General features: G+C 48.6%; 1 protein-coding gene across 3 annotated transcripts in view; it reads left to right on the top strand.

Annotated features, from left to right (window-relative positions):
* The first annotated feature begins 924 nt into the window (after positions 1–924).
* Positions 925–26,726, top strand: part of SEMA4C (semaphorin 4C) — an 83,498-nt gene continuing 57,696 nt past the window's right edge. For 2 of the 3 annotated variants that reach the window (XM_083368199.1, XM_083368201.1), the window contains exon 1: positions 925–1,140. The gene's annotated coding sequence lies outside the window, so the exon portion shown is untranslated. Of the gene's footprint in view, positions 1,141–20,655; positions 20,899–26,726 lie in introns of those variants that run through there. The other variant, XM_083368200.1, reaches the window with a different exon arrangement.

Consider the following 26,726-nt stretch of genomic DNA (forward strand, 5'->3'; position numbering starts at 1 on the left):
TGCTCGCAGCCCGACGTTAGGGTCGCGTTCACACGACTGGTAGCCAGCCAGCCACACTTGCGCCTCGCCAGCGGTGCGGAAGGGGCAGTTGTGAGATTCGGTGGGGATTCCTCGGGTGGTGCAAACCCAGAACACGAAACAAATCCCGGCCCCAACGGATCAAGGCACGTGTGAACGCCGTTCGGGAGACGCGAGAGTCCCTTTCCCCGAGCTGGGAACGTCCCGGAGGCCCAAAGAAAGACGAGCCGGGCCGGAGGGGGACGACTCGGGTCCCAAGGAAAGCCAGGCGCTGCCGTCCCGCCCGGCAAAGAGCAGCGCTTCAGACGCGCCCGGGCTGACTCCGGAGACTCGGGCAGCCTTCCGTAACGTCTGGATGGCGGAGGAGAAGGCCGGCTTTCTTCCGCCTGCCCGCGGCAACTCCGGCCGCGGGAGGGAGAGCCGCGAGAAGGGGCGAGGCTCGGGATCCCCGTCGGGGCTCCAAGCGCCTCGAGGGGGCCGGGCTGCGTCTCCGGCCGGCGGGCCCGGAGTCCTCCCCCTCCTCGGTGGCGAGGCAGGGGTCTTCAAACTTGGCCCTTTTGTGACTTGTGGACTTCAACTCCCAGAATTCCTCAGCCAGCAAAGCTGGCTGAGGAATTCTGGGAGTTGAAGTCCACAAGTCACAAAAGGGCCAAGTTTGAAGACCCCTGCCCCGTAGAGCGGTCGGGGCTCGGCGGCGGAGCGGCTGCAGCTCGGGCGGGGACGCGCGCGGGTGCCCGTCCGGGCCCTGCTCCAGCCTCCCGCCCAGCCCGGCCTTGACGTCAAGGAAGGAGGGGAAAGAAAAGGGCCGGCCGAGCGGAGGGGAGGGCGGGAGGGAGGGAAGGCGCTCGCCCAGCCAAGCGCCGCGGAGAAAGCGAGGAGCAGCCGCGGGCGCGCCGCCGTGAAGGAGCCGGGGGAAGCCAGCTGCGCCTCGTCAACTTTGCCCGTCCGCGCGGCGGGAGTGGCCGCTCGAGCCCACCGGGGAGCCGGGAATGTGATTGGGGCTCGCCCACTCGCCCTGCCTTCTTCCTCGCTCCCTCCTTCCCTCCTTCCTTCCTTCCTTCCTTCTCGGAGCAGGGAAGCCGCCGAGCGGAGTGCAGGAGCCGAAGCGGCTGCCCGAGAGAGGTAAGCGCGGCGCAGCTGCGGGGCTGGCAAAGGGGCTGCCATGCCGGGGCTATTGTCTGCCGCTCTCCGGCCCGCGGGGGGGGGACTTTTCGCGGGGGAGGCAAGCCAGGCGGAGGAGTCCCGAGAGGGGGAGGGAAGGAAACCTCCCCCACCCCACGAAGGAAGGAAAAGGGGGGGTCCCTCTGCCTCGCGTCCCCCCCCACCCTCCCTCCGGCTTTGCCAACTCCAGGGCAGTTTCCCGGCGGGGACCCCCCCGTCAGCTGGCAGCGCCCCCCCCAGACACACTTTTGCCCGGCGCGAGGGGCGCCTCGGCCACGCGTGGATCGACGCCCCCTCCCCACCCCCGGCCGTTGGAGGGGCTCGAGCGCCTCTCCGCCTCCCCTCCCCACCCCGCTTTCCATGCCTCCCCCCCCGCGCGAGGGGCGCCTCGGCCACGCGTGGATCGACGCCCCCTCCCCACCCACCCACCCACCCGGCCGTTGGAGGGGCTCGAGCGCCTCTCCGCCCCCCCGACACCCCGCTTTCCATGCGCCCCCCCCCCGGAAAAGCGCAGCCCTGATTGGAAATTAATTCCCGGGCTGGGCGGGGAGGGGGCGAAGGAGCGGGAGACAAAGGGAAGCCAGCCGCTTCGGAGAGAGGCTGAGCGGGGAGCGCCCCCCTTTCTCGTCGCGGCTTCCACCACCCCCCGTCCTCCCCCCGTCCTCCTCCGAGTCTCCCCAGCGGGCTTCCTTCGGCCGGCCCTGCCCGTCCGTCTCTCGGGAGGGGCCGCGGAGGGGAGCCGCTTCTTCTCCATCCTCCCTCCGCCTCCCCCGCCAAGGGAGCTCCGGCCGCTGCTCCCGAGCTCGGCCCGCTAACCCCGAAAAAGAGAGGCGGGCAGGGCGAGTGGCGACCGGGCTCGCTCCTCCGGGCGAAAAGAAAGGCTCGGCCGGCGGGGGCGGCTTATTGCTTTCTTTGAATTCCTCCTCTTGGCCAGCGTTTTCCAACCTTAGGAACTTGAAGAGGCGTGGACTTCAACTCCCAGAATTCCCCAGCCAGCTATGCTGGCTGGGGAATTCTGGGACTTGAAGTCCACGCCTCTTCAAGTTCCTAAGGTTGGAAAACGCTGCTCTTGGCCACGGGCGGTGGGCGCAACTCAGCCTTCGGGTGGGTGGGTGGGTGGGTGGGACGCCCACCCACCCGCGCGTCCTTTTCGCCCACAGCCTTTCTGGCTTCCCGGGCAGTTTGTGTTGGCATTTTGGGGGAGGGGGTGGGGTGCACGGTGGTTGTGGTTGTGTTGTTTTTTTGGGGGCAGGGGGAGCTGCGTTGGACCTGTTAGACTCGCAGGGGTCTTCAAACTTGGCCCTTTGATGACTTGTGGACTTGTGGACTTCAACTCCCAGAATTCCTCAGCCAGCAAAGCTGGGAGTTGAAGTCCACAAGTCATCAAAGGGCCAAGTTTGAAGACCCCTGTGTTAGAGGAACTACCTTGCTAGAAAAAGCTCTGCACCACCACCCCTCTTTCCCCCCACCCCCACCCTCCTCCTCGTCTCCGGCTTTGCTTTCTCTTTTTCTCCCTGTGTTTTGTGCGGCTCTGTTTTGCTCCGGATCAGGTTTCACCTCCCAGCTGACTTTCTGCCCTCTTCTTTTGCAAGACTGCACCCGCATTTCTTTCTTTCTTTTATTTTTGTCAAGAACTTGGCAAAGGGCCTGTTTACTCCAACCTGGGCGGTGGAGCAAGAGGGGGCGGGCTGGCAGCTCCTGGAGCCAGCATTGGACCCATGCTCTGGGCCTCGCCCCTCCACAGGTAGGGCGGGGGAGGGGCAGCCACTGCCAGATCCTGCCAGACCCTCCGAGGACCTGCCAGGGTAATGCCAAAGGGTCTTCAGCGGGATTCTTGAGCAGAACTTGTGTGGCTCTCAGCAGCTGGATCTTTCTCATAATCTCTTGCTTTGGTCCTCTTCTGACCTGTCCAAAGAGGCTGCCCGTTATTTCTTCAAAGAAAACCCACCCGAGCTGGCTCCCCCCCCCTCGCCCCCATGTGATTCTTGTTAGGAGATGTTTGCCGTTCTGCTGATTTTCCAGAATTGGGCAGCTGCTGAGCCAAACGCTATGGGCAAAACCTTTTCAGACAGACCTGGCTGGGATAGAGCAATTTCTGTTTGTACACCCAGCCCTCTCTCGGGGTTATACCCCACGCCCGGCCGTGGGGATCCTCTTCTCCCCAATCTCTCTGCTTCCTCCGCTTTTACCCGTTCAGCTCACTCTTTTTCCAAAACGCACGGATTGATCCCCAGAATTTGTTTACAGGAGTGCAAAGGCAGGGAGACACCCAGCGTTCAGTGTAGCTTTTTGGTCGTGGAGTCTGGCCAGAACAGGCGCGCGCACACATCCCTCCCTCCGCCTGGCGTCTCCTTTCTTTTGAGCCTTAGACAAAAAGTTGCCCGCTGATCTGAAATCACCCAGCTGGATTTGCTCTTGTGGGGCAGCTGGATGGGGAGAATCAACAGGTGAAGAAGCTTTTTGGGGTGTGGGAGAAGGAAGCGAACGGCCCTTGGTGCTTTCTGAGCTTGGCCGTTTTCTTGCAGACGTTTCATTACCCAAACTAGGTAACACCACCAGGCTCAAGGTTGACTCAGCCTTCCATCCTTCCGAGGTAGGTAAAATGAGGACCCAGATTGTTGGGGGCAATTAAGCTGACTTTGTAATAATGCCGCTTGGGGTGTGTGTGAAAACCCTAACAAGCAGGCATATACATAGAATGAAGGCTACTGCTAAGCTTGTAAGCCGCCCTGAGTCTTCGGAGAAGGGTGGGATATAAATGGAATTAAAATAAAAATAAAATATAGTTCGGATAAGCTGCTAGACTACGAACACTGATGATGTTACCTAGTTTGGGTAATGAAAAAATGGCCAAGCTCAGAGAGCAGCAAGGGCCCCACAGTCCTCCTCCTTCTCAAACCCCACTTCCTTCTAGCACTGATTGTGTTCCCTAGTTGAGTCATGAAATGTTTGCAAGAAAACAACCAAGCTCAGAGAGCGCCAAGGATTCCACAGTCATCCTCCTCCCCCCCTCCCTTGTAGCACTGATGATGTTCCCTAGTTGGGTCGTGATGAACCATATGCAAGAAAACAGCCCAGCTCAGAGAGCGCTAAGGACCCCTCCTTATCCAGGGGTGTCAAACTGCCGGCCGCACCCACCCCAGCTCCAGCAATGTGAAAAAAAAAGTGGCGGCACGGCACGTGACATGGCAAGTTTGACACCCGTGCCTTATTTCAAACCCAAGCTACAAATATTCTCTTTTATTGGGGGGAAAGGATGGGTAGACCTGCCAGCAAAGCTGTTTGTAAGTGCTGCTTCAACAAGGCTTGGACCCAACCTCTGATAAGCAGCAAGTACATTGGTGTTCTCTGGCTCCGAGGATGTATTTGGGAAAGGGGATCGCTTGTCTGAAAGCTTTTAACAATGGGGTTCAGATAACCCCCTTGTGTACAAGGCAGCTGGCTACTGGCACTTTGTGGTTCAGATCATTTGGGCTGTCATGTATCCGGGCAATTGAGCGCCTTCATCAAATCCTAGATTAATGTCTTTGGTGGGCAATTGGAGATGGATGATCTGTTCCTGGTATGTGGTTCTAGCCCGCGTACTAGCAAGAGAAGCTCTCCCGTTAAACTTAGACTGATTGGAATCTCATTAGCAAAGGCTTTGGAGTAGACAATGGGAGCTTTCAAAGCACCAGGCAGCAGTTGGTCTGCGGGATCCAGTGACAAGTCATTTCAATTATTTCAAAAATAAATAATCAAGACAGAGGGAACAGCAGATAGTTGTCCTCAACTATTAGCAGAGAATGGAGCCTCCCCCTCAGAGGCAGTGTACCTTTGAGTATTTTGCTGGATGCAGAGAAGAGACCCCCATGGCCTCCTTGAGTTCTACTAGGACAGGGTAGGCAACCTTGGCTCTTTTATGACTTGTGGACTTCAACTCCCAGAATTCCTGAGCCAGCATGGCTCAGCTTGGAAACCTCTCCCTTTCCCCTCAGCATGGCTGGCTCAGGAATTCTGGGAGTTGAAGTCCACGAGTCATAAAAGAGCCAAGGTTGCCTACCCCTGTAAGTCTTTGGATGTGTTGGGCTGGGAAAATGAACTCTGCACAAACTCTGGATCTGAGGGATTTCTCTGGATTCACAATGATTGCTTATGGATTGCTCTGGGCCCAGAAGGAAAACCAATTCTATACCTATGCCCAGGTATAGCATAGATGGTTCCTGGCGCAATAGTAGCAACTGTGAGAGGGATCTAAGAGTCCTAGTGGACAGTCACTTAAACAGGAGCCAGCCGTGTGCTGCAGCTGCCAAAAAAAGCCAGCACAGTGTTAGGCTGCATTAGCAGAGGGATCCAATCAAGATCACGTGAAGTGTTAATACCACTTTACAACGCCTTGGTAAGGCCACACTTGGAATAATGCATCCAGCTTTGCAATGTAAAAAAAGATGTTGAGACGAGAAGAGCAACAAAGATGATTAGGGGACTGGAGGCTAAAAACATAAAGAACGGTTGCTGGAATTGGATATGTCTAGTTTAATGAAGGACTGGGGTGACATGATAGCAGCCTTCCAATATCTCAGGGGCTGCCACAAAGAGGAGGGAGTCGAGGTATTCACCAAAGCGCCCGAAGGCAGGACAGGAAGCAACGGATGGAAACTAATCAAAGAGAGAAGCAACCTAAAACTAAGGAGAAATTTCCTGACAGTGAGAACAATTGACCAGTGGAACAACTTGCCTCCAGGAGTTGTGGGTGCTCCATCACTGGAGTTTTTAAAGAGTCTGGACAACCATTTATCTGAAATGGTATAGGGCTTCCTGCCTGAGCAGGGGGTTGGACTAGAAGACCTCCAAGGTACCTCCCAACTCTGTCATTCTGCTTCTGTGTTCATTTCATTCCAAATCAGCTGCTGCGTGCCACATGGGGGTGGGGGAGGGAAAGAATGGGTTCTCCCATCCTTTCCGCCCCGTACTCCTGGAGGTTTTCCAATCTGTCACCACTGACTCTGAGAGCAGAGCCAAAGAGCAGCCATGCTTTCATATTAATTAACACGGGCGGCACCTCCGCGCTCAATGTTGTGTTTAGACAAGGCAGAATGGCGGAAAGGGGAAACCATCATGTCACAGCCGCTGCTTGTTGCTTTCAGACTCCAGCAGTTTTGCTTATCCCCTTCCTGATCCTCTGCGGGATTCCTGCCTACCCCTTAGCTAGTCAGGAAGGAGCCTTTGGGGAGGCTAGAGCAACTGTGATCACGCCTTGCGTGGATCTTCCCAGGCTTCCGCGAAGGAGGGGCACGTGAGGTGCGGGAGTGTGCGCATCACTTTGTCATATTGCAAAAATAATTCCATGCACTCTTTTTTTTAAAAAAAAATATTTTTATTTAAAAGACCGGCTGCGTTTCGGAAGCAGAATTTCTGTATCCGAACCATAACAAAAGAGTGTTTCTTTGTTTTATTTATTTATTAAATTTCTGTGCCACCCATCGACTCTGGGTGGCAACAAAAGCAAGAAAGATAAAAGCGTAAATCGAACAATGAAAGGAAAAACTCCCAAAGGGAGGGGGCCATTTGACAACTTCTTATTGATATCTCCTCTTCAGCATGAACTGTACAGTCCAAGCAATCTTCCGTTCATACCTATACTAGAAATCGTGTTGAATATTGATATTGAACCTTTTTTTGGGGGGGTGGGGGGGAAGGTTGAATTCGCTTTAATCCTTGCAGGGTTCACAGCTTCCAGCTTGTGTCAGATAGGCAGCCCTGCACTCGAGTTTTATTTGTGGGTTTTATTTGTCCTCCACCTCCGTGGGTTGTTCGAATTCTCTAATAAAACAATTAACTTGGGGGAAATAAAAGAGTGTAGTTTGCAAAATATTGACGGCTGGAAACCTTAACGAAAAGTTTAAAAATTGAGGGGGGGAGGGAGCGCCATCTAACAGTGTCTCCCCTCCCCCCTTTAATCAACTTGTTCCATCTTGGAGACAGAAAAGGGAGTGTGTTCCTTTCCCCCCCCCCCCCGTTACCTATTTAAAGTACACTTGCCCCACACTTGAGGGGGTAGATGCATATTCTTGTTGGAAGCAGGCGCCTGCATCTCTCAGCCCCCCCCCCAAACATTTTCCTTCTTTCCAAGCTGGGGGGATTAGGGGGGGAAAACAGGCTATTTCTGTGCACTCTTCTCTTGTGGAGCGGGACCAGCTCCCCCTCTCCAACCCCTGGAGCACAAGGATGGGGAGGAGAGCAGCCACGTTCAGCTGGCCCAGCATCCTACGTCTCTTTCCCTTGATCTCTGGAGCTCTCTTTGATCTGGGTTTCTGCGGGTTTTTCCTTTGGGGTGGAGAGCCGGCTGGGTGGCTTCCAGAGAAGCCGAGCATCTTCCAGGTCTGCGGTTCTGTTACTTCAAAACACACAGGCAGGCCGAGCCGGGTCTGGCTCTGTTTTCCGGCCAGGTTAGCAGGAGGAGAGCTGTGGCGTAGCTTTGCCTTTTTGACCCCATTTCGGAGTGTGCCAGCACGGCAGGTCCGGGAGCAGCCGTGGATTCTAGAGGCTTTTGGAACTGGTGACTCAGATGCCGTGGGAGAACAAGGTCCAAGTTAGCCTTGGGGACTAACTCCCTCGCCCCGTCCCCTCCCCGTAGCAGAGAGAAGCAGTGTAAAGGGGGTCCTCAACTTATGACCGCGAGTGACCCCAAAATTTCTTTTGGTAAGCGAAAGGCTTGTTAAGCGAACTTTGCTCCATTTTGCGATCGTTCTTGCCACAGTTAAGTGACTGGCTGCAGTTGTCAAATTAGTAACAGGGTTGTTAAGTGACTCTGGTTTCCCCATTGTTTTTGCTCGTCGGAAGGTCACCCCAGGTGATCACATGACCCCGGGACACTGTGACCGTCATAAATATGAGTCAGTTGCCAAGCGGCTGAATTTTGATCACGAGACCGTAGGGGATGCTGCAACGGTCGCAAGTGTGAACAACGGTCAGAAGTCACTTTTTTCCCAGTGCTGTTGTAATTTTGAACGGTCACTAAATGAGTTGTTGCAAAGCGAGGGCTACCTGTATTGGAACCAGGAGATTTGTCACTCAGTGATGCTGGGGTTATGCGAGATGTCACATGACGGTGATTTGTGATCTTTCTGGCTGGCTTTCCTTTTGACTTTGATTGTGGGAAAGCTGCCTGGGAAGATCACAAATATTGTAAGTGTGAGCTGGTTGACAAGCGCCCAGATCATGATCACGTTTGTGTGTGGGGGGGTGTCAGTCGTAAGTGCAAGGATTTGTCATAAGTCACTTTTTTTCAGAACCCTTGTAACACTGATTAGACACTAAGCAAGTGGCTGTAAGTCAATCTCCCTAAAAAAATATCTGGTAGTGCAGTGGTTAGAAGGCAGTACTGCCGGCTACTTCTGCTGACTGCCGGCTGCCAGCAGTTTGGCAGTTGGAGTCTCACGTGCTCAAGGTTGACTCAGCCTTCCGTCCTTCTGAGGTCAGTAAAACGAGGACCCAGATTGTTGAGGGAAACATGCTGACGCTGTAAACCGCTTAGAGAGGGCTGTAAAAGCACTATTGTGCTATTGCTAGCAGAGAACAGGTGCTGCGCTGCTGCTGGAAAAGCAACTCGTGCAACAAATCAGCCACCAGTGTGCCATACACTCACAAGGGTTGGAAGGAACCATGGAGGTCATCTAGTCCGGCCCCTCATTTATCACAGCAAGTGGGTCACGGCTGAGCTCAGCGAATGTGGGCAGCTATCCTGTATTTTTCTAGATTTGAACCATCAGGCAGTTGGCTGATTCACATAGAGCAATCCACTGGTTGGAGAGTCTTAAGTTCTGCTTTCCTCTCTGATGCGTGAGCTGTAATCCAACATATTTCAAAGGCATCAATTTAGCCAAAGCTGGGATTGGATGACAAGTAGCTATCTATTCTCCAGCCAAATTCAGGAACACTTGGAGAGGAAAACCAGACCAGAATAACAGAATTGGGAGAGGGACCTTGGAGGTCTCCTAGTCCGGTGGTCCCCAACTTTTCTGGCACCAGGGACTGCTTTCAGAAGAAAAATGGTCTTCCACACACTAGAGGGAGGGGCGTGGAATAGTTTTACACGCAAACTAGATCCTGCACATGTGCAGATGAAGCTTCGCCCACTTTCCCACTGCTCGCACAGCCTGGTTCCTTACGGGCCATGAACAGTACCGGTCTATGGCCCGGGGTTGGGGAGCCCTGTTCTAGTCCAACCCCCTACTCAAGCATGGCACCTTATATGAGGGGTAGGCAGCCTTGGCTCTTTTATGACTCGTGGACTTCAACTCCCAAAATTCCTGAGCCGGAATTCTGGGAGTTGAAGTCCACGAGTCATAAAAGAGCCAAGGTTGCTTACCCCTGCCTTATACCATTTCAGACAAATGGCCGTCCAATCTTTTCCTAAAAATCCTCCAATGGTGGAACACCCACAACTTCTGATGACAAGTTATCCCGCTGATTAATTGTTCTCACTGTCGGGAAATTTCTCCTTATTTCTAATTTGGATTTCTCTTTGATAAGCTTCCATTCGTTACTACTTGTCCTGCCTTCCACACAGGGAGATCCAGGGTCTAGTCCAGGGGTAGGCAACCTTGGCTCTTTTATGACTCGTGGACTTCAACTCCCAGAATTCCTGAGCCAGCTTGGCTCAGCATGGAAACCTCTCCCTTTGCCCTCAGTTTGGCTGGCTCAGGAATTCTGGGAGTTGAAGTCCATGAGTCATAAAAGAGCCGAGGTTGCCTACCCCTGGTCTAGTCCAATCTCAGGGATGGGACAGGCCCACATTTTCTGCCCAGCCTACTTTGCAGGGTTGTTGCGGGGCGAAAGCCAGCAAGCCCTTTAGCTCTAGAAAGCACCCAGTTGGGGAAGGCCGGCAGCTCAAATCCCTCACTGGGGAAGGATTTTCACGGCACCTTCCCAGCATACTCTTCTTTGAATCCCAATACAGGCAGTCCTCAACTTACCACCACAACTGAGACCAGAATTTATGTTGATAAATGAGAAATTTGTTGTGAGCTTTGGCCCCATTTTCATGACTTTTCTGGCCGCATTTGTTAAGCGAAGCATGGCAGAGGTTAAACTAGTATCACGGTTGACTTCGCTTGTCAGAAGGCCGCAAAAGATGATCACATGACCCCGGGACACTGCGACCGTCATAAATATGAACCAGCCGTCAAGCATCCCAATGTCACTCATGTGACCACGGAGATGCTGCAAAGGTCATGAAAGCGTGAGAAACGGTCATGAGTCACTTTTTCCAGTGGCACTCTAAGTTCGAACGGTCACTACGTGAACTGTTGTAAGCCGAGGACTACCTGCGAACGCATCCTCCAGCTGTGCCACTTTGTGGTTCTGGTTTTCTTGGCTCTGCTGGCCTCCTCAAAGCCTTTTCCAGCCCTCCTTGAGACAGTTCTGCCTTCGGTGATGAAGGCTGTCATTCTTGGCAACCTGCAAACCTGGCTGCCTGTTAGCCAGCTTTTGTAGGTGACTCCAGTGTAAATGGTCTCTGCTTGCAGCCTGCGCTGCCCAGTTGACGTTGACCCTGCCTGATCATGCAAGGCCAGCCAGGCAATTTCTTGCTTTGGGATAAAGCAAGGAGCACCAGGCAAAGAGACCAGGCTCGGACTAATTTTATTTTTATTTATTTTAATCCCATTTATATCCCGCCCTTCTCCGAAGACTCAGGGCGGCTTACAATCTAAGCACAAACCAATGTGCTTAGCAGCCTTCATTCTATGTATATGCCTGCTTATTAGGGCTTTCACACACACCCCAAGCGGCATTATTACAAAGTCAGCTTGATTGCCCCCAACAATCTGGGTCCTCATTTTACCTACCTCGGAAGGATGAAAGGCTGAGTCAACCTTGAGCCTGGTGGGACTCGAACCTGCACTGATTGCAGGCAGCTGGTGTTACTTAAGGAGGCATTAGCCCACTGCTCCACCAAGGCTCAGGAATTCTGGGAGTTGAAGTCCACGAGTCATTAAAAGAGCTAGGCTTCCCCACCCCTGGACTAGGAGCTGGAGTCCAGTTCTTTCTGCACCTCTAAAGTTCCCCGGGTGGTTTTGAGTTAAATCCAAGCTCTCTGTTCAGGTTGGCGGTTGTGGGCATAAAAGGAAGGGAAACGGGGGATATAAACCCGAAACAGAAACCAGAAAGTATCGTCTCCATAGATCAGAAGTGGGCAGCCGTTGCATCACCCTTTTTACGGTTCTTGGCATTCTCCGTAAATAAGAATTAAAATAGCAGCGCATCTATAAAAATAGATTTTAAATCTTGACACTGGCCCCTCATGAGGTCAGAGCCCCCAAAATAGCAACGGATAAACAAGCGCATCTACTTCTTGATGCGAAAGATGGTCACCCCACGCAAATAACTAGTACTTTCCCAGCCTGGCCCATTTCCTCCAGCTGTAACTTCCTGAAGCTGGGAGAGGAGCAGCCCCATCACATCTGGAGGAGGCTAACTACGAGCAGCTGTAATGGAGTCTTCATCTGCTTCAGTGTTTAGGCAGGAAAAACCAAAGCTACAAATACAGATTGGGCGAGACCTGGCTTAAAAGCAGTAACTGTGAGAGGGACCATGGAATCCTGGTAGACGGTCACTTAACTATGAGCCAGCAGTGTGCAGCAGCAACCAAAAAAGCTAATACAATCCTGGATTGTATAAACAGAGGCATAGAATCAAGATCACGTGAAGTACTAGTACCACTTTATAAAGCCCCAGTAAGACCACACCTCGAATACTGCAGCCAGTTTGGTCACCATATCAGAAAAGGATGTTGAGAGTCTGGAAAAAATTCAGAGAAGAGTAGCTAAGATGATCAAAGGCCTGGAGACCAAAATGTATGAAGATCAGCTGCAGAACTTGGGTTTGGCCAGTCTAAAGAAAAGAAGAAATAGGGGAGGCATGATAGCAATATTCCAGTATCTAAGGGGCTGGCACAAAGAAGAAGGGGTCAGGTTTTTCACCAAAGCATCAGAGGGAAGGACGAGAAATAATGGTTGGAAGCTGAAAAAAAGAGAGAGATGCAACCTGGAATTAAGGAGAAACTTCCTGGCAGTGAGGACAATCAACCAGGGGAACAGCTTGCCTCCAGAAATCATGGGTGCTCCATCACTTGTCTGAGATGGTATAGGTCCTCCTGCTTGAGCAGGGGGCTAGACTAGAAGACCTCCAAGGTCCTATTCTATTCCATTCCATTCCATTCCATTCCAGCTCTATTCTATTCTGAGATCTATTCTAAGATGTGTGCATTCGTTTAGGGACCATTCCAAGTTCCAACAGCATTGGGAAAAGTGACTTATGATCGGTCCTTGCACTTACAACTCTTGCAGCATCCCCATGGTCATGTGATCAACATTTGTACTGTAGCATCCCAAGGTCATGTGATTGCCATTTGCAACCTTCCCACAAGCAAAGGCCAGAAGATGCTGGACCTGCTTAATGACTGCATGATTCACTTAATAGCAGCTGTTCCTTTAACAACAACTAGATAGTAAAAGTGGGTGTGCTTCAGTTAACAACTGCTTGCTTAGCAACAAAAATTCTGTTCCCAATTGTGGTTGTAAATGGAGAGTACTTGTAATGCTAGCAGCACAATCAGTGGAACTACCTGCCTCCAGAAGTTGTGAATGCTCCAACACTGAAAGTTTTTAAGAAGAGACTGGACAACCATTTGTCTGAAATGGTATAGCGTTTCCTGCCTGAGCAGGGGTCCCTTCCAACTATTATTATTATTATTAGCATTATTAGCATTAGCATTAGGCAGGAAGGCACAATGGAGGGCCTGAAACGCTTGCTTCCCACAGCAAGGAAGTGAGAATTCAGCATTAATCCAAAGATTTCCAGGATTTGTGCACCATTGGGGACCCCAGTTGAAAGCACAGTCCGCCTGCCCTGTTTGGGGCTGAGCCACCCACGTCTGAATGCTCCAATTTCTGGTTGCTTGCCCGTTTGACATTTGATCGTGGCTTTCCCCATGGAGGATTTGGGGGGGGGGAACCCTCCTTCTTTGTGAGATTTATTCTGCCTCCAGATTGTACAATACTCTGTCAAAGGTTTCTTCTCACGGTATTTTTTTCCTCCCTCTGCTTTCTCCTTTGTTCGAGCCACAGGTAAACAAAGAACCATCTCAGTTTTGGGAGATCAGAGCTGAATCCCAAATCTCTGCCTTTGTTAAACCAGTTTTAACCCTTGAACAGACAAAAGGTTTTTTTTTCTAAGCTGGGCTAGCGGCCAACTTTCTCTGGATTTGGAAGCTAAGCAGAGTCGGACCCGGTTAGCATTTGGATGGGGGGCTACCGGGCAGTTTGACTCTGGAGGCTACATAGGGAAGCTGAAAATCACCCCAGAGGAAGACAGAAGTGGCCAAGCCCATTTACAAGCACATTTACAATGTTGCTAAGAAAGCCAGGTAGATAAAGCCAGAAGTCCTTTTTCAGCTGACGAACATCTTTACCTGGAGCAGACCAGCCCCTTCCCGTCTAGCACCCGAGGGATCCAGGGTCAGCTCCTCTTCTTCCACGGAACCTCTCTTAGCCTAGCCTACCCCACAGGATTGTTGTGCATGGGTTAAATAGAATCATCGCTCACTCAAGCTTGTCATCAGCAGTCTTGAGTTCCTGGAGGAAAGACATAGTGCAGGCTGAAGAAACTGTGCAGGTAGTCCTCAACTTACGGCCACAACCGAGCCCCTCAATTCCATGGCTAAGTGAGACAGTTGTTAAGCGAGTTTGGTTCCATTTTACAACCTTTCTTGCGACAAGTTGCTAAGTACATCTCAGCGGTTGTTAAGTTAGCAACTCGGTTCTTAAGTGAATCTGGCTCCTTCATTGGCTTTGCTCGCCCGTGACCCTAGGTCACTGCAACCGTCATAAATATGAGACAGTTGCCAAGCGTTTGCAGCAGGGAGATGCTGCAACGGTCGGCGGTGTGAAAAATGGTGACAAAGTCACTTTTTTCCAGTGCCGTTGTAGCTTTGAATTGTCACTAAACAAATGGTCGTAAGTCGAGAACCTTCTGGGCAAGGCTCTGTAATGCAGGCACTTTCTCCTTCAGGAGGTGGCTGGCTGGGCCACCCACGCTGCCGTGCTCTAAATGACAGCTCTTGTTCCCTTCAGGCATTTGCAGCTGCTCCAGAATCAGCCTGGCGTTTTCAATGAATTCTGATTTAATTGTTTGTACACACACACACACACACACACACACACACCGTGTTCCAGTATTTGGAGGCAGATTATCTCCATCCAATCTAATGCTGCTGCCCAGATCCACTTCTCTACGGTCTGTAATCTAATGCTGCTGATATCTGCTTTTCTGGTTGAGTTCCTGCCTGCTGTTGGATGAAGTCAGGAAAGAAGGGCTTTTTTGGGGGGGGTTGCAGGCAAAACAGGCTGGCGTTTTGTTCCCCCTCTTCTCATTTTGATTTGAGGAACCCAGATTTAATTTTAGGAAATTTCTTCCGGCGAAGATGAGCAGCGTGGTGGTGAAAGGGCTCAGGGTCTTCTGTGGCTGCTCTGGAACATGGAGACCTCTGGAGCCTCTTTGGCAGATCCGCCTTTGGTTCGCCCCACCCCCACCCCCGAGACCTCATTCCCTGGGCTTTTCCAGATTGGAAGTAGGAGCAGCCAGGGAGGCTGCGGAGCGTGACAAGAGCCAGTTTGGTCCAGCGCTGAAGGCTAGAAATCAGGAGCCTGGAAGTTCTAGTCCCGCTTAGCGACTTAGCCTAACTCAACTCGCAAAATAGCTGTTTTGGGGGGAAAAGAGTAGGAAGGAACATTGTACGTGTTCACCACTTTTAGTTATTTAAGAAAATAGCAAAAGTGGGGTATAAACAAATAACAAGCCACTGCAGAGACCAACAAGCCCACTTGAGACCATCACTAGAAGAAATCCAGAAGCTGCCCTCTGAATCCAGTTCAGACAGAGACAGACCCCTTTTTTCTCAGGAGAAGAAACTTTGGGGAAATTGCCAAGCAGTGGTTTCACAATCTGCTCTCTCACACCGTTGGCCACGAACTCTGTGTGGGTTTTGACAGGACGAAAAGAGGTGGCAATGCCAGGTCGTTTCCCCCCCGCCCTCCGGTGAGGTGGCATGTAACCCCCTGCAGATTTCTTGAGGCTGTTGGATAACCTTTTCTCACGCCTATCCTGGACAGAAGAGAATCCGTGTCCCAGTTCTGTGCTCATCACAGTGTTATCCTAGAGATGCACAAGTAACCATGTTATAGGTGTATAATATAGCCATGATAGATGTCAGGAAACGGGGACAAGCCGGGTTGATGGATTTGGATGGGGGTGTGCAAACTCTACCCTCTTTTGCATTCATCCCCTAACTGGTTGGGGAATTCTGGGAGTCGAAGTCCAACCATCTTAAAGCCACCAAGGCTGAGAAACGTTGCCTTAGAGTTGCTTTATCCCAGACTTGGGGGGAAGACTCTGCGTAAGTTCAGAGCCCTTGGTGGTGCGGGGCCCCTTCTGGCTGGGAATTGAATCCAGCCCTTCTTACAAAACCAGGTTGGGGTGACTTGTCTACGGATTTCCCTTCTGGCCTGTCATCCCTCAGCAAACCTAACCCAGCTTCTTTTAAGCACCTCAACCTGAATGAGCACCGAATGGGAACATCTGGCTACGTTAGGTGCGTGGCTCAATGGTGCGGATTTCTGGAAGTAGGCTTCGCAGTTCCCACAGAATGCTAGCTGAGCTCTTTCTCCTTTCCGGAAATCCATTTATATCTACCTCTTTGCCATGAACTTTACTCCCTCAGAGACCCTGGGAAAGTCGACATTTCCTGTTTCCCTTAATGGAAAAACAATGGCAGCTAACGGCTGCTACCTCAGTGGAACTTGAGGGTTCTTGAGCGCTTTCAGCCCCAATCCCTCTGGCCTGGCATCTGGATGTATGAAAAATGGGGGAATTGGTTTGTGCACTGCTCGGGCATTGCAAAGACCACAGCTGGGTGTATTGGGGGGGTGGGGTGGGGGAAAGAAGCACCGCTACGATCCTTTGCCTGCACAATCTGCTCCGGTAAAGCTGGCTGGGGGCTGCTGCATCCATCCAGCAAACAAACATTGATTGAGCCAGATTATTCCCCTTTTAACAGGATGGTCTTTTGGTGATGGCTTTAATATCAAAGCAGACTTTTTCCTAACATAAGTGGATTATATCCAAAATTTATAATCCAATGGCATTTACTCATTTGAGTGATTGACTGGTACCTTTTCTTGGGGAGCAAAACTGAGTCTTTCTGTTTGCTGAATTAGTAGAATCTGATATATGTGGGATGCTCCAGAAGGCCAATTCAGCTGTCATCAGGACTAGCATCTTAAATTATTCAAACCCAGCCTTGTCCCTCTCGATTCCAAAAGGTTGGCATTGGCATTGCTGCCCTTGTCATACGATAATCTTCCATCTCTGGAACAATGCCGCTGGTAGGCAGCAAATATTTTTTAAAACCCATCTTCCCATGGCTTTTGTTGTGTATGGGAGGGGTAATATATTTCTTCTAACAGCTCTTGAGGATGCCTTTCTGAAGATTGTGACACAGGGTGAGGAATGAGCCTTTCTTTACTGGACTCCTTCCAACAGCTTCCAGGATTTTGAAAACAGAACTTGGTAACAATACACTGGACTGGACTGGACTGGACTGGAATAGAGTAGAATGGAATGGAATGGAATAGAATAGAATAGAATATAGAGAATAGAATAGAATAGAATAGAATAGAATAGAATAGAATAGAATAGAATATAGAGAACAGAACAGAATAGAATAGAATAGAAAATATAAAAAAGAATAGAATAGAATAAAGTTAGAGAATAGAATAGAATAGAATAGAATAGAGAATGAATAGAATAGAATAGAATAGAATAGAGAAAGAATAGAATATAGAGAATAGAACAGAATAGAATAGAAAATATAAAAGAATAGAAGAGAATAGAATAGAGTACAGTAGAGTAGAATAGAATAGAGAATGAATAGAATAGAATATAGAATGGAATAGAATAGAATAGCAGATATAGAATAGAATATGGAATGGAATAGAATAGAATAGAACAGAATTCTTTATTGGCCAAGTGTGATTGGACACACAAGGAATTTGTCTCTGGTGCAGAAGCTGTCAGTGTACATGCAAGCAGAACTGGGCCAGGGCTACCTTTAATTACAGGTAGTCCTTGATTTACAACAGTTCATTTAATGACTGTTTGAAATTATAACGGCACTGAAAAAACCGACTTATGACTGTTTTTCACACTTACAACCTGTGCAGCATCCCCATGGTCATGTGATCAAATTTCAGGCACTTGGCAAAATTCGGATGACTCATTATGACGGTTGCCCTGTCCCGGGGTCATGTGATCCCCTTTTGCGACTTGATGAGCAAAGTCAATGGTGAACAACCGTATTACTAACTTAACAGCTGCAGTGTTTCACTTATCACCTGTGGCAAGAAAGGTCATAAAATGTGGCAAATCCTACTTAAGAACTGCCTTGTTTAGCAACAGAAATTTTGGGCTGAATTGTGGTCGTAAGTCGAGGACTGCCTGAAATCTTCCCTTCCCATTCATTTTCCTTCCCTGAGATCTTTCATTCTCATAGCCACTAGCTTCCTTTCAACCAGGTTTGACCAGCGATGGGCGAATTAGAGAGACCTTTTTAGAAATGACTTGGTAACCTAGAAGCTTTGGCTAAAGGGAGGCATTAAAAGTGCTTTCCTGCAAGGCCACTCGGATGCCCTCCAAGGGTGGGAACTTTCTCCCTTCAGAAAAAGGAACTTACTAAGGTCTCTGCTGGCTACTGATTTTTGCTCTTTCTGTTAACTGTGGAGATCTGCAAAGCCAGTTGTTCTACTTAAAGTTGGAAAAAGAATGCAGAAACCTGGTTCTAAGACAGGAACAGCCAGAACAGGGCAAACATGTAATTTATTCTCCCGTCTTGAAGTCGTGATGTCGCCAGATGGAGGATGTGCGGTTGGGGTTTCGCTAGCTTTGGGTTCCGTGAGCTGCCTAGAGGCTTTCACACACCTTTTCAAGGGATTATTTTGTCCCGAAAAAGTAGCCAAAACCCATGTGGCTGAAAATTAGCAATTGGAATGTTAATTTCGGCAACGCACTTTGGGAGATGGGCAGAGGGGCTACGGCAGAGGGCTGAAGATCCACAGACAAACTGGACTTGCTTTTTCTCTAAGAAACCCTGGGCATGTACAAGGTAGTCCTCAACTTACGACCACAATTGAGCCCAAAATGTGTGTTGCTAAGTGAGACATTTGTTAGGTGAGTTTTGCCCCATTTTATGTCTCTTCTTGCCACAGTTGTTAAGCGAATCACTGCAATTGTTACGTTAGTAACACGGTTGTTAAGTGAATCTGGCTTCCCCATTGACTTTGCTTGTGAGAAGGCCGCAATAGGGGATCACATGACCCCGGGACACAGCAAAGGTCATAAGTATGAATCAGATGCCCAGCATCCGAATTTTGATCATGTGACCATGGGGATACTGCAATGGCTGTAAATGTGAAAAACGGTCACAAGTCACTTCAGTGCCATTGTAACTTTGAACGGACACTAAACAAACTGTTGTAAGTTGAGGACTACCTGTACAGAGTTGGTTTCTTCTTTGCCGAGCATGAATAATAACATGAACACAGACTGCATTTGTTGGATATATTTAGCCATTTTCGGGCTGTGCATAATACGCCGAACCCTAAACTAGCCAAATTAGCTGAGTTCATACAACATAATTTAATAATAATAATAATAATAATAATAATAATAATAATAATAATAATAATAATATAAAGTTGGAAGGGACCTTGGAGGTCATCTAGTCCAACCCCCTGCTCAGGCAGGAAACCCTATACCATTTCAGGCAAATGGCTGTCCAGTCTCTTCTTAAAAACCTCCAGTGTTGGAGCATTCACAGCTTCTGGAGGCAAGTCATTCCACTGGTTAATTGTTCTGACTGTCAGGAAATTTCTCCTTAGTTCCAGGTTGCTTCTCTCCTTGACTAGTTTCCATCCGTTGCTTCTTGTCCTGCTTTCAGGTGCTTTGGAGAATAGCTTGACTCCCTCTTCTTTATGGTAGCCCCTGAGATATTGGATCACTGCTATCATGTCACCCCTCACCCTTCTCATGCTAAGCCATAATCCCTCCTTTCCCTTTCCCTTTAAAATTAGCCTTGCTTATCATGGTGGGCAAACACTGAGACGCTGGCTGACCTCTGACGTGCAAAGAAATGCGTCGGATACGTGTTTCTCGCCTCTTTGCCCTTCCAATTTCCTTTGCCCATCTCCTCCCTTCCTGTCTTTTTTTGGGGGGAATGTGGCATGGCGGGGGAGCGGATTTGGCCTGGAAGATGTGCAGTTCACTGTCTCCAAGGAGTACAGTTAGTTCCCAGGAGGTGGGAATAGATGAGGATATGGAACTAACTCAGTTGGAAAAAAATAAATCCTGCTGCTTTGGAGGAAATAACGATTGCATCCAGTTCCTTCCTGCTTCTCTTCCCCGTCTTCCTCCTCCCCAATCCAATCCGGTGTGGAGCTGACTCAGCACTGGACTTGATGCAAGGCAGGAAGTAGTTAAAAGTTCAGGAAAAATAAAACCACAAAAAAAGGCGAATGGGTGTCTTTTTGGGTGGGGACCTGGAGCATGGAGCGCAATATGGTCAGCTGGCTAAGCTGGCCCGGCCTGAGGGTCTGGTTGCAATTTGTGGCGTGAACAGCTGTGGCAGCCAGGTTGTTCCTGAGAGAGCTTTGCTGCTGCTTTTCCAAAAAATCTCTTTTCTTCTTTTTATTATGATCATCTCAAAAATTCCATTTCTGTACTGAACAGTGCGTTGTCTAGGTGTACACATATTACAATACAATAAACGTCACATACACAATAATCTTATCAAAATACAATCATATGCTAGGAAATAGCAATCGTATTGTTAAAAATAGTACTTCCCACATTAACTGTATAACAATCCAAGGTATTTACTAATCCGTTGTAGATCTTCCTCACATAATCCACATTTTCTCATATTTCCAACTTTCTAACCTCCGTTTTTATCAGCTAACCATTGGTAAAATAAGTCCCATGCCATACAATAGTATTCAGTTTCTTCTTTTTCTTTGATTTTTAACGTTAACCTATCCATTTCTGCGCATTCCAGTATTTTTGTAACTCTCCTCTGCAGGGGTTTCTTCATTTTTCCAAAATTGTGCATATATCTGCAAAAATCTCTTTTCTTCTGGGTAGAAGGTTTGGGGATCTTTTTCTTGTCCCTCTGCCGCTCCTGTAGAAAGTACAGAGAGGGCTTCCTCTAGGCAACCATGTGTAGATTCTGTTCCTTGGGGCAGGGGACTGCCCCTGTTTACAACCAGTTGCAAAGGGCTCTCTGGTGCTGCCAGCCAGCCAAGAGAAAACAGGCCCAACCTGTCTGGCTCCTAGCTTGCAGGCTGATTGCCAGAATAGTAAAAGAAGAAAAAGGGCGGAGGGTGTTTATCTGTACACCTGCGGTTGATAGACAAATTTCAGGCTGGCTCCGCCTGTGAGCTTGCTGAAAGACTCCAGGCTCTGTTGAACATCTGCCTTGCTCCGAAGACCGCTCTGGGCTCAGCGGATGGACTCCATCCAGACAGAAGAGGCAGCTTTGGGGGCAGTTTCAAGCCCTGGCGATTTCCTAAATGCCCAACGATGCTTCACAGTGTCTTTCAGCAAGAGCCTGAAAGTAGGACGAGAGGAGTGAGCATCTTCTGAGCAAAGATCTGATCTTGGTGTTATGGAAAACTCCCTAAGACAGGGGTCTTCCAACTTGGCATCTTTAAGACTTGTGGACTTCAACTCCCAGAATTCCCCAGCCAGCATTCTGGGAGTTGAAGTCCACAAGTCTTAAAGTTGCCAAGTTTGAAGACCCCCTGCCCTAAGAGAAGACTGTATGAGCTGGGTCAAAATGTATTGAGCAGTTCCATTTGTAGGGCGCTTATTTCCTTGTAGGACTTATAGGCTGCTTCAGTTAAAATGGGCCAGTAAAATGAAATTGAAAAGAAGAATTTGCATTGTTAACCTTTAGGCCAGGTATCCTGAACTGAACAACAGAGGTAGTCCTCGAATTATGAGCACCATTAAACCCAAAAACCTCTGTTGCTAAGCGAGGACGTTAAATGAATTTTTGCCCCCTTTTATGAGCTCCCTTGCCACGGTTGTTAAGTGAATCTCTGCATTTGTTAAATTAGCAACACGGCTGTTAAGTGAATTTGGCTTCCCCCATTGATTTTGCTTACTAGAAGGTCGCAAAAGGGGAAATCACGTGACCCTGGGAATCTGCAACGGTGATAAATACGAGTCAGTTGCAAATTGTCTGAAGTTTGATCACAAGACCATGGGGATGCAGCAACATCCATAAGTGTGAAAAAGCGGCCCTAAGTCCCTTTTTTCAGTGGCGTTGTAACTTGAATGGTCATTAAATGAACTGTTGCAAGTCGAGGACTGCCTCTAACAGCAAATCCATCATCCCATCTAAATCTCCAAGCTTGCCTCTTCACCCCACATCCACCCTTGGACGGCCATTTGTCCTACCTGCTCTTCAAAGCCGTTGGACATTTTTCTCCTCTTTTCCACAACTTTGTGAGAGGCCTTCAACAAGGCTGCAGATATATGCCTGTCTCCAGAAGCCGTAGTTTGGTGGCGGAATCCCTGAACTGAGATGCTTAATGAAGATTGGCTTTCTGCTCCACGTCTCGCCCCGATGCCTCATTTCCAAACCCTCCTTTGCAAAGCTCGGCTAGGGACGCAAGCGTGCGGGAACCCCTTCCTAACTCCCAGAAAGAATTATGGAAAAGTAAATCCTCTTGGTTGCATCCACAGAGGTCCCCGTTTTTTAGAGGGAAGTGGGAGGCCCGCATGAGGCCGTGTGGAATAGCCTGTGCAAGTTCAGTCACGCAGTCTTGGGGCGAGTAGGCGCACGTCAGGATTTGAAGAGCGAGTGGAGAGTACATCAGTCCAAATGGCCTTTGTGTGGAGAAGCCCTCTGCAACCTCTGCTTTGGCCGTCTCCTTTCTCTAATGCAGATGGGGAGACTTGCAAAACAGCTCCCAGGCTCCACTTCCCTCCCCTCCTTGCCCATTAATTTTTATTCTCTATAAACGCCTCAGGGGCATCACATTCGCTCCATTTAATTACATTTTTTGGAAATGGAAATACGTTTCGAAAAACCCAGTCAAGTAGGGTAGGGAGAACGGTGTCCCCAGGGGGGATCAGAGAAGTAACTACCCCTTATCTTGTATGGCCCCTCCTGATGCCCTGGTAGACAGCCCAGTGGCTCTATCAGAGAACAGTTGCAAAGGCCAGACTTGAGTCTCCAAACAATTTGTGCATAGCACCGCTTTGCAAAGAACAGTCCTTTATTTTAAAAAGCTGTCCTTTAGATTTCCGTTAGCTGGAAAGATGTCCTTTTCAAAAATCCCTTTGTCTTTTATTTTGGTGATTAAACTTTTACCGTGCAAATGGTACCACTTAATGCCTGGTCTTTTGCATTCATGTGAAAAATATGGAAATGGAATTTTTTTAAAAAAACTTTGATTTTAGATATATATTTTTTAATTAGGATATGGATTTTTGAAGTTTTTCCTGAATTTTCCTTGGTAAAACAAGGTGATAAAAACAATTAGGTCTTTCTGATTTACCCCTTTCCCAAGTTTGTCCTTTAATTTTTTTTTTCTTCCCAAAAATATGGTCACTCCACTCAAAGGGTCTGTGATTTGTGTTAGGTGTGTGACTAAGGAGGCATTTGAGGTCCAAATGAAAAGGCTTTGTTTTATGGGAATGGATTTATTTCAGTTATAAATATATACATCCTAGGTTGCAGATGGCCGTGGAAATAGGACATAGTTTGCCCCATGGGCAAAGGGCTGATCCTTAGCTTAGGATTCAAATTTGCAAAAATGGATCTGATAATGAAACCAAGGAGCTCCCCTTGTTAGAGACATGGAAGGGATAACTGTTGGGGAAAAAGATTTTATACTGTATAAAAATGTAGGGTTTGAATTGCCGTTAACCTTTGTAAGGAAGACGAAGTGAAAATTTGACTGGCTCTTGAGGGCAATCTTGACCCTCAACAGAACCTTAACGGAATAACAGAGTTGGAAGGGGCCTTGGAGGTCTTCTAGTCCAGCCCCCTACTCAAGCAGGAGACCCTATACCATTTCAGACAAATGGCTGTTCAGTCTCCTCTTTAAAAACCTCCAGTGATGGAGCCCCAACATCTTTTGAAAGCAAGCTGTTCCATCATTAGGAAAATTGTCCTTAATCCTCAAGGTTGCTTCTCTCCTTGATTAGTTTCCATCCAATGCTTCTTGTCCTGCCTTCAGGTGGTTTGGAGAATAGGTTGACCCCCTGTTCTTTGTGTAAAAGGTAAAGGTAAAGGTTCCCCCGCACATGCGTGCTAGTTGTTTCCGACTCTAGGGGCCGGTGCTCATCTCCGTTTCAAAGCCGAAGAGCCAGCGCTTGTCCGAGGACGTCTCCATGGTCATGTGGCCGGCATGATTGGTACATTGCTATCACGTCACTCCTAGTCCTTCTTTTCTCTAGACTATCCATGCCGAATTCCTGCAACTGTTTTAGCCTCCAGCCCCCTAATCCTTTTTGTTGCTCTTCTTTGAACTCTTTCCAGAATCTCAACCTCTCTTTTATATAGTGGCAACCAAAACTGGATGCAGTATTCCAAGTGTGGTCTTACCAAGGCATTATAAAGCGGTACTAACATTTCACGTAATTTTGATTCTGCCCCTCTATTAATGCAGCCTAGCATCGCATTGCCTTTTTTGTCGGCTGCAGCAGCACACTGCTGGTTCAAATGTAAGTGGTTGTCTACTAGGAATCCTAGATCCCTGTCGCAGTTGTTGCGACTGAGCCAGCTTCCTCCGATTCTATACCTGTACATTTGGTTTTTCTTGCCTAAGTATATAGAACCTTACTTTTTTCATCTCTTTGCAAAACATGTGCAGTTGGCAAAGTGCTCGGATTTCAGCCAAAAACTGAGGGGGTCCCCTTTCTTGCTTCTTCCTTGTCTAGGGGTTGAGTCTGTTGACACAGAGTTGTAAATGGGACCCAAGTAGGCAGATAACCTTCTGACTCTGGTCCTCTTAGAAAGAAGCAAGCCAGGATGCCTGATGGGAAGAAGGAAGGAGAGATAACTCATATCATACTACACAGGTGACAGGGGCAGAGGGAGTCTTCAGTTGCTCATCTGTGTACGTGGGGAGTCTTCATGGGAGGAGCAGCACCCCAATCTATAAATCATGGGGCTGGGCCACTGATCTGTCTAGTCTAGCCCTTTGCTTCCTCCTGCGGATATTTGTCAAAAGCTGGCAAGCCAGGATGTTCAGATGATTCTCGCTTCTGCTTCCTTGTTCCATTGGCAGCTGATGCAAAAGTTCCAACATCCTTATTTCCATAGGAGCAGACTGGGGCAGGAAAACAAACGTGCGAAAACTACAGGTAAATCCTTGACTTCACCACCACAATCCAGCCCAATATTTTTCTCGTTAAGTGAGGCGCTTGCGAAGTGAGTTTTGCCCCATTGTACGACCTTCCTTGCCGCAGTTGCTAAGTGAATCACTGCAGTGGATACGTTAGTCACCAGGGTGTTAAGTGAACCCCGGCTTCCCCGTGGACTTCGCTTGTCGTAAGGTCGCGAAAGGGGATCAGGTGCCCTTGGGACACAGCAACAGTCATAAGAACATGTCAGTTGCCAAGCGTTTGAGTTTTGAAGACGTGACGGTGGGAGTGCTGCAAAAGGTTGTAACTGGAAAAGGGTCATAAGCCACTTTTTTTCAGTGCTGTAATTTTGGTCGCTAAGTGAACTGTTGTATGCCAAGGTGCTTCTTCCATTCTAGGAAAGCCAGTGCTTGGATGTGAATCACAAACTCTCCAGAGGTTTTCAAGGAGGAGGAGTATGGTTTCTCGATTGTTACAAACATTTTTAAAAAAAATGCAAAAAAACAAAACACAAAAGTAACAGAGATAAACACAAACCTGAATGGTAATCCAGAAAAGGGGAAGAAGTACCCTAGAAGGAGCAAATTATTAAAAGGTATCGGCAGATTAATGGGTCCTATCAGCTGGCGTTGGAATCCAGAAGGTGTATCAGTGAAATTAAGGAAGATCTCTCTGGCTGTTTTTGTTTTGGCCTCACCCAGTGTTTTTGTCACAGACCCGCCTACCTTGGGGAGGGTGGCCTTTAGCCTGGAAAAGTCCCTTCTGTAAAGCTTGCAAGGGGACAGTGAGTGCTTTGGAAAATTTGCCTCCAAAAAAACCCCAAAAACAAACCCAGTCCATCTCCAGCTTGAAACCAAGTGCGCTTTTTCCAAGCAATGAAAAACCTCAGCCCTTTTGAGTTGGCAAGAGATTCCGAAGACAGAAATTTGCAGATTTTTCCAAAAAAACCTTCCGGGATTTACAAAATCCTGGAATTAAAACAATGCTCTTTCTGTTTTTTTTTGTTTTGTTTTGTTTTTTTCCACACATCCTGGAAATGTTAATGTGTGTCTCATAGCAGGGAAAGAAAAACAGAAAAAGTTCTCTTCCTCCTTCCCTTTCTCCTTTCTGCGTTTTGATTCCTTGGCTTTTGACGGTAGCAAAAAAAAAACATCTTTGCCCCTGAATATTTTCAAACTGTCACAGATTGGGAAATTTAATTGGCAAGAGATTAGAAAGGGATAATAATTTGTTCTGTTGCAAATGTTTTTCCTCCCAGGTTCAGCTGCGTAGGATTTGAAGGCTAGGATCCTATGGGCGGATTAGTCCGTCCAGAGCTATTTAGCGAGGATAAAAAGCAGAGACGTCACCCTGCCAACAAAAGTGCGTATAGTCAAGGTTATGATCTTCCCCGTTGCAATGTATGGCTGCGAAAGCTGGACCGTAAGAAAGGCTGAGTGCCAGAGAATTGAGGCCTTTGAACTCTGGTGCTGGAGAAGACTCCTGAGAGTCCCTTGGACTGCAAGGCGATCAAACCGGTCAGTCCTAGAGGAGATCAACCCTGACTGCTCTTTAGAAGGCCAGATCCTGAAGCTAAAACTCAAATACGTTGGCCACCTAATGAGAAGGAAGGACTCGCTGGAGAAGAGCCTAATGCTGGGAAAAGTTGAGGGCAAGAGAAGAAGGGGACGACAGAGAATAAGGTGGCTGGATGGAGTCATTGAAGCAGTAGGCGTGAGCTTAAATGGACTCCAGAAGATGGTAGAGGACAGGAAGGCCTGGAGGAATGTTGTCCTTGGGATCGTGATGGATCGGACACGACTCGCAACTAACAACAACAAAGATCTTCCAAGTTTAGAGGCAGTCTATCAGAAGTAAAATTCACAAACATGAACATAGTTGTCTTATACAGGAACTGGATTTGGTTCTGCAAATCTGACCAAGCCTGCTGTCGTGTAAGTGGTGAGGAGGGAGCGAGCGAGTGTTGTGCACGTTCCCAGAATTTTGCACTGAGAAAATAAGGGAAAAGGGACTGGGAAGGATTGTGCTTCCTTTGCAAAAATATTCCAGAGCTGAGACTTGAGTAGGAAAGCCCT

This window comes from Vipera ursinii, assembly GCF_947247035.1.
Source record: "Vipera ursinii genome assembly, chromosome: 8".
NCBI classification, from domain to species: domain Eukaryota; kingdom Metazoa; phylum Chordata; class Lepidosauria; order Squamata; family Viperidae; genus Vipera; species Vipera ursinii.